Here is a 13,648-nt window from a genome sequence, read left to right on the forward strand (position 1 = left end):
GACAACTCCCCAAAATAAGTAGAGACTCAGAAAATTGGATCTTAATAAGGCCTACAGGCAGCCTGTCTCTCCGCCGTGAGAATCATGGCTTACAGCAGTCATAAGGAGAGCTGTCCCACCAGGGCCAAACATATCAGTTCTCCCTCTCTTCCTTACTCAGCCAGGGCTGGACTCCCTGGGAGGGCGTGGGGTTTCAGAGGAATTCCATGGGTGCTCAGCTAAGTGAACCTTCCTAACTGGCTTTGACAGTTGAGTGGCTTTGTGGCATGAAGGCTGCAATCCCATCCTTGCTCCACAGAGCCCATGAGTGTCTCAAACTCATGTGTAGTGTCAGAGACAGAGAATGCCAGAGGGCAGAGGCCAGCAGCACACAGTGCACAGGCTCGGGACAGAGTCAGAGGATAATTAGGTCCTTTGCAAAATTTTCCGTCCAGGTCCGCTCTGGGGAAAGGTCAATTTCTCTCTCATGCACTGTAGTTGGGTAAGGTCACTCTGTTAGCGCTGATGGAGGAAAAAAAAAGTGTGTTTGCACAATGACCTGAAGTCACTTTTGTTGTTGCTGCTGGTAGTAGTTATGAGGCTTGAACTCCGGGCTCTGTCTCTGAGCTTTTCCACTCAAGGCTAGCACTCTACCGCCTGGAACCACAGCTCCAAGTTCAGTTTTCTAGTGGTTAGTTGGAGAGGAGAATCTCATGGACTTTCTTGCCCAGGCTGACTTCAAAGAGTACTCTTTAGATCTTAGTCTCCTGTGTAGTCAGTACCTGGCTCCCAAAGCCACTTTTAATTTATTACTTGTGTTTTTATTTTTACTTTTGTAATCCACAGTGAAGGACCAGAGTGTGGTAGCTCCCTGTGGCTCTTCCTTCTGACGTTCTGTCCCTTGGGGGCTGAAGTCCCCGTCTCCAGTCACAGCCAAGGAATCCCAGTGCCCCGTGGTGTCACGCAGCCTGAATGCCCATCCCCCCAGGGCTGATGCCACCGTCTGAGGTTAGGGAAGCTGCCCAAGCTCATTGGCAGGAGATACTGCAAAGACTCCAGTGGGGTTACAGCGGGAGCGCCTCGCCTTTCATCCTCCTGCCAGCCCCAACCCTGCCGGTGCCAAACACCAGAAGTGAGGAGCGCCGTTTTTCCAGAATGAGGCGGTGGCAAGTGTGTCCAGCACACCCAGGGTGAGTGTGGCGAGGGTCTGAGCGTGCCCATCCGCTCAGAGAGTGCAAAGCGCCAGCCCCGGGTGGCAGCCACGTTCACTGGGGGCTCTGCTCGGTGTTGGCAGATCTGACTTCTGTGTGCCAACGCCTCCGTGTTGAAGGGTGCCTTTAGTGAAAAATGAGTGTGGGAACCACACCGTGAGATGGGTCGGAGGGGAGGGGGGCCGCCGGCTGGGACACGCCGCCGTTTCAAGTCAAGTTGTGCCCCACACTGTCTTCTCTCTCTTCTTCCCTCAGTTCACTTCGTTTGAAACCATCCCTTTTCCAGCCCCCCTGCCTCTAGCAGCATCTGCTCTGATCTCTCTGACCTACTTTGCCTCGTGCCATACTTTTTGCCTGTGATAGATAACTTTGCTATGGGATTAAGCCCAACGTATGTATTCTTTGAGGTCCAAGTCAAGTCACACCTCTGCCACGAAGTCTTCCTTGGCAGCCTGAGTCAGTTAGGGACCTGACACCCCGGGATGCGCCTGTGATCTGTGTGCCAGGTCCTGTGTGCCCTCAGCCTAGCTGCCTGTTATTCACCTAAGGACGTGGAGAACTGAAGTTCAAACCTTCCTCTTCCCACTCCCCTGCTCTGCAATCCTGATTTATTTTCTTATTTATATATGTATATCTATATCTGTTTTTCTATGTGTGTGTGTGTTGTTTTGTTTTACTATGCTTCCATTGTGATGCTACCTTGCCAGAGTGAAAAATATTAGAATGGCTAGCTTACTCATGGGTCTGTGTTGATGGATCGTTTAGATTATAGTTATCTAAAACAAAACAAAGTGTAGTGGGAGGGTTTAGATTTATGTTGCACCCAGGAAGTAATTGATAAAGGGCGTACCATATCATAGCTATCTCACCTTAGGGCCCAGTAAAAGCCAGCTGCTCTGTATTCCACAATTGGCCCATGAGCCTGTGTTTTTGCCAGAGTTGTTTGTACCATATCACTTCCTGCTATGGCGCTTGAAGTTCTACCAGCTTGGAGACATCGCTCATATATCAAATAACCCAAGGGAAGGAACTGGGGTCCTTATCACCCAAACCATGTTTTTTATCTTCTCCCAGTTTCCAGATCTCAGCTATGGCCCTGTGTTGAATGACATGCTGTAAGGACAGTGGAACTCCTTGGTCTTGAGTCCTTGGGTTGATGGCCTCTTTTTGAACCAGCATTTTGGTCCCAGCAATCAGTTCCAATGCCAAACTCAACCTGGTTGGTGTAACTGTGTAATATAATGCTATGGTAATAACAAAAATTTTAAATTATCAAAATGTCCAACTGTGCATGGTCAACTACTGTGGACATACTCATTAAGTATTTTTTCAAATCCTCCCAGTAGCAACATGCAGATTAAATTGACTTTGTAATAGTAAACTAAATTATTCATTGAACTTATTTGGTCATTTCAAATACATATTTACTGAAATTTGCTATGTACAAGGAGCCAAGGCATGGCACCCATAATCTAAATGTCTATTCTAGAGAAGAGTTTCAGTTTGAAAAATTGAGACTACTTAAAATAAAAATCAAATGGTATGCATAATGGCAAATTTTTAGAAGCTTAAATGCTGTGGGATGTTGCAGTCTTTCTAAAGTTGTCTTTCAAAAATTTTAGTCATATTTTTAAATCAATTTGAAAAAAAATTTTAAAGCCGCTGGATATCTGCATACATTTTACATTTACTTTAAAATTTTCACAGTAGTCGAAATATTTTTTAAGGTTTCTTCTCTAAGATTTATTTTTTGGGTGAGTTCTATAAGAAATAACTTTGTTTCTTGAGTTGTAAAAAGTTATATTTATTACTTGCATTTAATGTGTTTTGTCGATAGACTAGCGCATAGCTTGGAGATAGAAAAAGGCTAGAAATAAATACCATTTCTAAAATTCTATCTTGGACAGCTCACTGAATGATGACGCTATTTACTAAGGCTGAGAAGCTTGTTCGTAAGCAGGATTGGGAGGGGAGCGTGGGGTCCTGGGTTCTGTTTCAGGCATTTAAAGCTTGAGATCACCATAAAACACAAAATTCATTTTTCTTTTTTTCTTTCAAAATGCCAAGGGGGTATCTATGTGTATAGATGGAGACTGCCCAAGAGGGTCACCAGAGCTATACCAAGAACTATGGAGAATACATGTAAAGAATGCAGCAAAGGACTGAAACAAACAAACACAATATTGAAGTAAGAAAAGGTATGAAGTGTTCCAGTATTTTAGGTTGGGGGAAGAATGATGGAAGGAGGGGAGAAACAAAGTTGCATCTATCTATCTATCTATCTATCTATCTATCTATCTATCTATCTATCCATCTATCTATCTATCTATCTATCTACCTGTCTGTCTGTCTGTCTGTCTGTCTGTCTGTCTGTCTGTCTGTCTGTCTGTCTGTCTATCTGTCTATCTATCTATCTGCCTGTCTATCTGCCTGTATATCTGCCTGTCTATCTATCTATCTGCCTGGCTATCTAATCTGTGGGTTAAATATGAAAATTAAAAATAGAACTTCTATTTTGTTAGAAGAAAATATAAGTGATGTTTGATGTGGAGGCATGGAGCTGCATTCTCTGTCATCCCAGCACCCTGGAGGCTGAGGAAGACCACCCTGAGTTTGAGGTCAACCTGGTCCATATAGTAAGTTCCAGGTTAGTGTGAGCTACATAGTGAGATCATTTCTGAAAAAAACACAAGGGACAGGGCTATAGCTCAATGGGGACACCAAGAAAGAGAGGGGGTGGGGAGGGGAGGGGAGGGAAGGAGAAGGGAGGAAAGGAAATATCAAAAAAGTAATTGACTAGCTATATGACCCAGGAACTGTTGTGAGGTATGCTGCCAAGAAAGACCACACAGATGGAGTATAGTCTTTATTAGCGGTCCGGTGACCTCACTGGGTCAGCGGGGCCCCAAGTGCAGTACTGAGCCTGTTCTTGGGGCCACTTCTATGCAGAAATGTACATCCTTGTTTGCTTAGGGGTGGAGAGTCCCTAACGGTTCTTTCCTGCAGGTGCAAGCCAAGCAGGAAGTTCCTGAGGCCAAGGGCAGCATGACCATTACTTAGGAACATAAAGGGAACTGTGGGTACATATATCTTTAAACGTCAACCCATAAGAAACTAGTCTCATGAGTGGGGGGCTTTCTGCTTCTAAAACAAAGTCACAAAAGTAAAATGGAGTTACATTTGTTAGGTATTTACAAACAGGGTGCATTATCACAGCAGTACTCATTAAGTAATAGTTAATCAATGTATTAAAAATTACATATATCTATATGATAAGAAGAAACACAAAGTAAGACAATGTCCCAACCCCTGAGATACATTGTCAGCCAAACACCTAATCAAAGGATTAATAGACAACTATTATTGGTACAAATAATCAATAATGGAAAAGTAATAAAAATGGCTCAAAGCCATGAACAAAGACAAGAAATTAAATTTTCAGAAAAGGTATAAAATTATATTCAGTATTAGAAACAGGAAAATGCAAATTAAACCAATAAAATATATCATTTCAGAACCAGTAGCTCACTCATGATTGCAAACTCTTTCTTGACAAAGATGTGAAGGGCAAGAAATCTCACAGCCCCTGATGTGAGTATAAAGGATCTTGATCAAGGCCAGCTAGACATAGAAGTTTGAGAAACCCCATTTCAACAGAGAAGGCTTGGCATAATGGCCCATACCGGTCATCCTACCTATGATTAGAAGTGTAATAGAGTAGAAGTCTAGGGGGGCTTAAGCAATTAGCAAGACCCTATTTCAAAAATAATCAAAGCAAAAAAAGCTGGAGACATGGTTCAAGTGGATGAGCTTCTGCTCAGCAAGCTTGAGCACTGAGTTTACCTCAGCACTGCCCCACCCCCCAAAAGAGATGATTTTGTCATAATTAGGAAAGTTTCAAAGCTCATACCTTATGATCCAGTAAATCAAGTTTGAATTCTTCCTGGAGGAACCTTGTAGATATTGTTAGGAATGATGTACAATGATATTTATTGAAATATTTTCAATTAAATACCACCCAAATACCTGTCCTGAACTGAGTTGGTATGTTCAATGCTCAGATCTCTATCATCTTATAGAAATTATAAGAAACAAATAGTGATAGATCTTAAAAACACTTTATGCAAGAAAAAAGTAGCAAAGCAACATCTGAAGTACATTTCTATGGACAGGACACAGAATCTAAAGTCAAGCAAAGAATTACTGTTTACGATAACAAAAAAAAAATCAGAAATCTGAACCCATGAGGTTGAAGGCACTCCCTGGATTTGCAAAGACTGTGTTGCTTCTGGGAAGAGGGAGGACCCGTTGCAAATTTCAAAGTAGTCCCTCTTTAGGTGTGGATGTCTGTTTCTATGTGGAAAATTCTGAGCTAACAGTTGTCATCCTGAGGCCACCGTTGTGTGTCTGGGCTTTGTTGCAGTGTTTCGTGGATTTGTCTGTGAAAGCAGGAGAAGCAGACGTGGGGTTGAGAACGGAAGTGTGACCAGCTTCAGGCAAGTGTGCAGAGGGTCTTCATGGGGAAGACCAGGCCATGCTGCTAGCTTTTGTGTCTCATGGTTTGGTTAAGATTAGCTGGTATGAGAGCTGAAGCTAGATTCTCACATCAAGGACACAGGTCTATCTAATCATGAAAGCCCTATTACAAAGACACCTAAACTAAACAGAAAAATAATATTTATGTCTTGAAAATGCCTGCCAAAAATATTTGAGATAGGTCGATTGTATTCCTTTTATTCTGTATTACTTTAATTTTCAGAATTCTCTAGTCATTAGTACTTACGATACCCAAGTCTCTACAGCACCTCCCTCCAAATAAGTATTGATGATTAGTGCTTTGGAAATGTGAGTTGTCTCTAAAGTTTCCTTTTAAGAGAAAAAGAGCCCGAAGTGGTGCTGTGGCTCAAGTGGTAGAGTGCCAGCCTTGAGCTGAAGAGCTGAGGGGCAGCGCCCAGGCCCAGAGTTCAAGCCTCACAACTGACAAATAAAATAAAATGAAATGAAAAAAGGAAAGGATTCCTTCACCTACCTCACAGATCAAGTGTGACTTTGGTTTTGCTGTGGAGCTTGGCATGCAGAGGCTGAGCATCTACAGTGAAGTTATCCTCCTGGAGTTGGGTTCATTACATATATCCAAGGGTAAGGAGCAACTTTCTCCATCTTGAAGCCCCGCTGCTTTGACTTTCTGAAGACTTTGAACAACACATTCCAAGTTAGCGAGTGGCACTGCTCCATAATTTGTTGACATTTAAGCAAGGCACAATTGACCATATAAGATGATATTAAGCGAAATGAACCCCAAGATAGGGACACAACTTGTTTTTTTTTTCTTTCTTGCTATTGTTTGTAATGTATATAAAATGTACCATGTGATTTTTTTTTTATTTCTCTTGTATGTTCTTCCCCCACAGTATAACCCCTGTTTTCACTATATTTGATGTTGGTGCCCTGCATCTTGTATATACATTTTTCTCATTTGGGGAGGGGAAGGAAAATAACAAAATGCTGAAACAAAAATACAGAATGACCCATTGTAACAGTGAGATGTACAAGACACTATGTTGGAAACAAACTTTACAGCTTGGGGGGAAGAGGGAAGGAAGAGTTGGGGAGGTGGGTTGGGAAGGGATGGTAGGGGAAAAACAAAGGAGGAGGTAACAGTGCAGGACAGGAAATGTACTCATTACCTTGCTCATGTAACTGTAACCCCTCTGTACAGTATTTTTGCAATAAAAAAAAAACAAAAAAAAAGTTCACCTGATCCTGAAAAGCTGCCTCGTGTCATCAAGCCTAGCATTATTAGAATGAATCTGAGCATGTCCAGTCGTGCCCAGGAAATATAGGCAGTTAACAGGGACTTGTCCTCAGATTTCAGTGAAGGATGTTGGCACCTGCACTGCCAGAGATGCTGTTGAGACTCCTAGTGAGATTCCTTTGTCCCATATCGAGAGAGGTCAATTTGACTTGGTTGGGAAACAACCTAAGGAAGTGGCACTTGTAGAGACAGAGCTCTCTTTGGGCTTTGTACTTTGTGGAATGAGAGGTACATGTTTGATTGCACACCAGCACTTATGTTCTGCACGTCTTTGGCCAAGTCACTTCCTGACTCTACCTTAGATTCCTTATTTGTCAAGTGGATTGAAAAGGCAGGTTTCTGGTTCTGTTTTTGTTTTTTTTTTGAGTACTCAGACCAGAACCTGGCTTGTAGCATGGCATTCAGTAACTAGCCATCCTCATTAGGCAGAATGCAATTAATGTAATGAATGTACTTCCTATTTTGGGCCTGGCTGAGAGGAAGCTGAGAAGGAAACTTGCACTTCAACAGAAACCATTGTGTGAGCTCTATGGTCTGAATACTTATGTGTCTCTCCTCCACTATGTATCTTCTAAGGCTTTGCTTACAGCGTCTTTTTTCCCCCTTTATAATAAAAATTAACTCTTGTCAGGTCTCTCTAATTTTCAGAAGAAAGGAAGCCGTGCTCTGTGTGTGTGTGTGTGTGCATGTGTGTGTGCGTGTGTATGTGTGTGTATATGTGTGTGTGCATGTATGTGCATGTGTGTGCATGTGTGTGCATGTGTACGTGTGTGTTTGTGTGTGCACGTGTGTGTGCATGTGTGTGCGCGTGTGCTGTGTGCGTGTGAGTGCACGTGTGTGTGTGTGTGCATGGGTGTATGTGTGTGTGTGCAAGCGCGTGTGAGTGTATGTATGTGTGTGTGCCTGTGTTTGTGTGTGTGTGTATGTGGGTGTGCGTGTGTGTGCATGTGTGTGTGCGTGTGTGTATGTGGGTATGTGTGTGTGTGTGTACACGTGCACATGTGCGTGTGTGTATGTGGATGTGCGTGTGTGTGTGGGTGTGTGTGTGCGTGTGTGTATGTATGCGTGCATGTGCGCGCGTGTTTGTGTGTGTGCGTGTGTGCATGTCTGTGTGTGTATGTGTGTGTTTGTGTGTGTGCGTGCGTGCATGTGTACGTGTGTGTTTGTGTGTGTGCACGTGTGTGCATGTGTGCATGTGTGTGCATGTGTGCATGTGAGTGCACGCGTGTGTGCATGTGTGTGCGCATGTGTGTATGTGGGTGTATGTGTGTGTTTGTGTGTGCATGCGCGTGTGAGTGTATGTATGTGTGTGTGCCTGTGTGTTTGTGTGTGTGTGTGTATGTGGGTGTGCGTGTGTGTGCATGTGTGTGTGCGTGTGTGTATGTGGGTATGTGTGTGTGCATGTGTACACGTGCGCATGTGCGTGTGTGTATGTGTGTGTGTGCGTGTGTGTGTGTGCGTGCGTGTGCGTATGTGTGCGTGCGTGTGCGCGTGTGTTTGTGTGTGTGTGTGCATGTGTGTATGTGTGTGCGTGTGTGTGTGCACGTGTGTGTGTGCATGGGTGTGTGTGTTTGTGTGTCCCGCTGTGCTGGGGGAACCCTGGGGTAGGTTGGTGAGGCTTCATTCATCCACACGTGTGACATAGGGGCTCCCGGGATGGAATGAGACCACATACTCCACCCAGAGGCTCCAGCCCCAGATGTCCTGTTGGCCCACGGTAGCCTGTTTGGTTGGAAGAAAATGGCCGCAAGAACTGAGAAACGGCAGAATGGGCCCGTGGGGGGACATGGGGAGTCGCTGAAGGACACCAGGACTTTTCAAGACTTCATAGACACAATTGTTCTTGGAACCCTCATGGAGAAGCTGAAGTCTGGCGAGATTCAGGGGCACTTGCATCAGCTTGGACCCTGAAAGGGGGGCATTCATCTAGACCTTTCCTAGCATTCAGACCTTCCTCCAGCCCCTTTCTAGAAGTGCCATCCCTGGGAATTTCCTGTCAAGGCTTACAGAGGGCTGAGCGGCGGTAAAGCAGGACGGTGAGTGAGAGGCTCCAGCACAGCATGGTGCTAGGACTCCACACGCTTACCTCAGCCTGCTCTTTCCAGCGTGGTTCTCCTCCAGGTGTGATCTATTCACAGCTGAAGACCAGCTGAGCCCCAAACATCTCCCCGGAACGCAGGTACAACCTCCTTCCCAGGGCTTCTCAGTCAGAAACAGAAGCAGGGGGAGAAAATGAGCGCTCCGTGGAGGAAATGGTGCCGTGGGACACTGAGATTGTCCTGCCTGTGTTCACTTGCAGCCAGCCTGGCTAAGGGTCATTAGCTTAATGAGCTATTGTATTTTTTTTCTCTTTCTCTCTAAAAAGTCTGCTGAAACATCCTCCCAGGAGCCAAATGAGGAGGCGAAGAAGAAATAAACAGCAGCTGATGGCTAAGGGAGCTTAGCCAGGGAGCCTGTCAGCTCAGGACGTCTGTGGTGTGTGTTGGGGTGGAGGGGCATGGTTGGGAGATAGAGAGAAAGATGGACTGACAGGCCTGGAAAGAAAGAGGCCTAATTTATCAGTGCGAGTGTTGAGGACTAGTCCTATAGGTACTTGCCCTACGGGTGGTCTCAGCTTTGCAGGGATTAAGCCAGGAGATGAAAATGAAGCCAGTGTTTCCTAACCAAAACATGGCACAAACAGTTTCCTATTACTGAGTTGTTATTGTTTATGCTGGTTCTGGGCCTCGACTCGGGGCCTGGATGCGTTTTTGCTCAAAGCTAATCCTCTCTTAATTGAGCTATAGCTCTGTAGCTTTTTGGTGGCCACGTGGAGGTAAGAGTCTCGTGGACTTTCCAGCCCAGGCTAGGCTCCAGCCATGATCCGTAAGATCCATCGTCCTGAGTACCTAGAATTAAACCCTGAGCCACCAGCAGCCAGACTGATAATGTGTTTTATACTGAGAAATGGTATTGATCAAGTATAAGGTCTTGGTTTATTTAGTTTGAATCTGAGAAACATAATCAGTCTCCAGTCCATTTTTATGGGAAGAATAAATGAGTCTCTCCAGGCTGTGGGGATGCACCAAGGCCAGAGATATGCCATGCGGCAGGCTTGGGCCCCACCAAGGCCAGAGGCCTGCAATGTTTAGACACTTTTTACTTCAGCGTTCCTCATAATGATGTTTAAAGTGAATCATTAACACCATAGGCTCACCTTAGGGGATTTGAAGATTGCAAAAATGCAAATAATAAAAGCCATGTATAAAAATACAATTTTAACACCACATTCAACAATGCTATGTTCATCTTACTTATAATCTCAGTTTCCTCTCTCCCCACCTGGCACTTGAGCAATCAGTTTTCACCAGATTACTGGAAATCAAGTTAAATGACCTGTCTGCTTTGCCACAAAAACACCACAGCTCGCTCTGCGCTTCCAGCATTGTTGAGTTGCCCTCATCCCCGTCATTTAGGGACTGCCTGCAGCTCGAACACGTATCTCTACCCCGATGGGTGTCTCGGGGCCACTGGTTACTGGAAGGGGAATTCTTAGTTAATGTATGTAGATTCCAAAAATATGTACATGCAGACACACACTCAGGACACCCAGGACACACAAGCAAATGCTTCCATGACACATTCATGACACACAGGCCAGTGTTCACACACAGGCATGCACACTCATGACACACAAGTATATGCATATATATATATATATATATGCAATATATTTGCTTTTCAGAAGAGACAGACGATTTTTATTCTCTTCTGAAATTCAAAAAAGCATTTTTTCTCCCACCTTTCCAATTATGAATCTTTAAACTTGATTTTTAAACTGAATAAACTTGATTTTTTTTTCTGGTGGTGGGATTGAACTCTGGGCCTGGGCACTGTCCCTCAGCTATTCAGCTCAAGGCTAGTGGTCTACCAGTTGAGCCACAGCACTAGTTTTCTGAGTGGTTTATTAGAGATAAGAGTCTCAGAAGTGGCGTGATAGCTCAAGCGGTAGAGCTGAAGAACTGAGGGACAGCGCCCAAGCCCAGAGTTCAAGTTCAAGCCCCATGACTGACAAAAAAAAAGAAAGAAAAAAGAAAAAGGAGATAAGAGTCTCACAGCCATTCCTGCCCAGGCTGGCTTTGAACTGTGATCCTCAGATATCAGCCTCTTGAGTAGCTAGGATTATAGGTGTGAGCCACCAGCGCCCGGCTTGATTTCTTTTTTTCTGTCTCAAAAGGTACAAAATGGGATTTCATTGATGAAGGGAGACCCAATGTGTCCCATGAACAGGTAGGCCCCTGGCTGGAGGAGGCACCAGGTTCTAATGGGAGTGCTTTCCCAGGAGGCAGAGCAGCAGATGCCCCCCTCAGAGACAGCTAATGGACAGGGGACCGTACCAGGGAGGCAAGAAGCCTGGGAGGGCTTCTTGGAGCCCCTGGGCTTGGGCCAGGGCCTCCTACTGAGGAGGATCTGCAGAGCCAGTGAAACTTGGGGCGAGGGTCAGGCCTCGGTGGTCTTGTGCAAGGACCTGGAGGTGGGCTTCCCCCTGCAGGTCACTGGCTTACCTCCTACCTCCTTCATACCCTCCTCTGTCCTTCCATCAGAGACTCCTGCATGCTGAGGACATTTCCAGCCTTTCCCCAGCAGATCCTCCCTGGGCCAGTTCCAGAGTTCCATTCCTCATCACTTTCTGAGTCTCTGCGTGCCTTGAGCTGCATGGCTTAGACACCTGCTCCATGCTGAGTTCCGTGTGTGTGTGTATGTGTGTGTGTGTGAACTGCTTGTGATGAGTGAGCAAATACACTCAGCCTTCAACCCTGCCCGGGTGGGCCGGGTTCACTTCCTGGCTCACTGTCCCCTAACCTGGCTCCAAGTCTCCACTGGGACCCCAGTGACGTAAGGCGGCCTGGCTTCCCCGGGCAACCTGCTTTCTCCTTCAGAACGCATTTCTCATCGGCAGTTCTGGGGCCTGCAACATTTGCCGTCTGTCGGTTGTCTCTGCCTTGGTGATCCCAGCCATATTAATGTTATAATTAGAGGCAGGATTTATACAGACTTCTGTGTGAGGCAGCTCCACGTGCTCCATCTTCTCAGTGCTGCTGGTCCGGGATGTTCTTCCAGTTTAGACTTGGGCACAGACTGGAAGAGAAGGGAAGAGAAGAGACGCATGCCAGATAGACAAGCACTGGGCACAGACACCACCAGTGGGGCTCTGGATTCTCTACTGCTGACCCCTTCCTGCTCTCCCACAGGCATCCTCTGCCATCTCCAGGAGTGCAGACCTGTGGGAGACGCATCTGCCACCACTGGATGTCTAAAGGAACCTCTGCTCTTACGTCCACATTATTGGGCAACAGAAAGGCCTGAAAGATCCTAGTATGCTGTGGTTTGGGGAGGCATTGATTGATTGATTGATTGATTGGCTCTGTGGTATGTGTCTGTGTGTGTGTGTGTGTGTGTGTGTGTGTGTGTGTGTGTGTGTGTGCTCGTTGTGGGGCTTGAACTCAGGGCCTGGGCGCTGTCCCTGAACTTTTATGCTCAAAAGCTATCACTCTAACACTTGAGCAACTGATCTACTTTTGGCTTTTTGGTGGTCTCATGGACTTTCCCTGTCCAAGCTAGCTTCCAAATATAATCTTCAGATCTCAGCCTCCTGAGTAGCTAGGATTACAGGTGTGAGCCACTGGCACCCAGCTTTAGGGAGTTGTTGCTAAGTTATGATCTGATAGCAAACAGCCCAGTAGGTTCTGCATCCAGGTTACAACAGCCAGGCTCACCTCTCTTTCCATTAACATGGATCTCCAGGCCAACTTACTTTTGTCTGCTTTGCTCTCCTAGAAGAAAGGAGCGGCCCCAGGTACCACACTGCACTGGGAGGATGGGGGCACACATCCTTCCTAAGGAAGCACTGAAGGATGCAGGCTGCATAGCCATAGGCAGAGACTTACTATCTTGTCCTATTGAGGCCACCGTATAACGGAGTAGTGACAGCCATCTGCACTGTCTTGTCTACAAGTGTTTGCACACTTGACTTTCTGATTCTATTCCATCCTTAAGCCCTCTCTCTCTCTCTCTCTCTCTCTCTCTCTCTCTCTCTCTCTCTCTCACACACACACACACACACACACACACACACACACACACACACCCCATACCATACAAGGGAACGTGGACTTCAGTGCTTTGATTTGCAATTTGTGTTCTTTTTACATGCTTTAGCAGTTTTCTGTGTTGCTTCTATGGAAGTTATCTACCACTCTCTCCATTTTATCTTAGGAATAACTGGTCCCGTGAGGTCCTCCCACCTCCCCACTCAGCCTCCGCAGCTCTTTCTCCTAATGTTCTGTGAACTTGCTTTTTGATTTTCATACAAACCCAGCAAATCCCTGGCCGGTGGATTTTGTTTAACTGATCAATGTCTGAGCATTTGCAGGATTGCCTTCCTTCAAGTTTCAGGGCTAACAGCCCATCCTCCCAAGTATCTCCAGAGGCTTGTTGCCAAGAGACATGGTTGTCAGACATGGCAGACATGATGGACAGACAGGGTGGTCAGAGGTGGTAGACATGATGTTCAGACATGCAGATATGATGGTCAGATATGATGTCCAGACATGATGATCAGGCATACAGACATGATGGTCAGACCTGATGGTCAGACTAGACA

This window comes from Dipodomys spectabilis, unplaced genomic scaffold (assembly GCF_019054845.1).
Source record: "Dipodomys spectabilis isolate Male_0828 unplaced genomic scaffold, ASM1905484v1 ptg000066l, whole genome shotgun sequence".
Lineage (NCBI taxonomy): Eukaryota > Metazoa > Chordata > Mammalia > Rodentia > Heteromyidae > Dipodomys > Dipodomys spectabilis.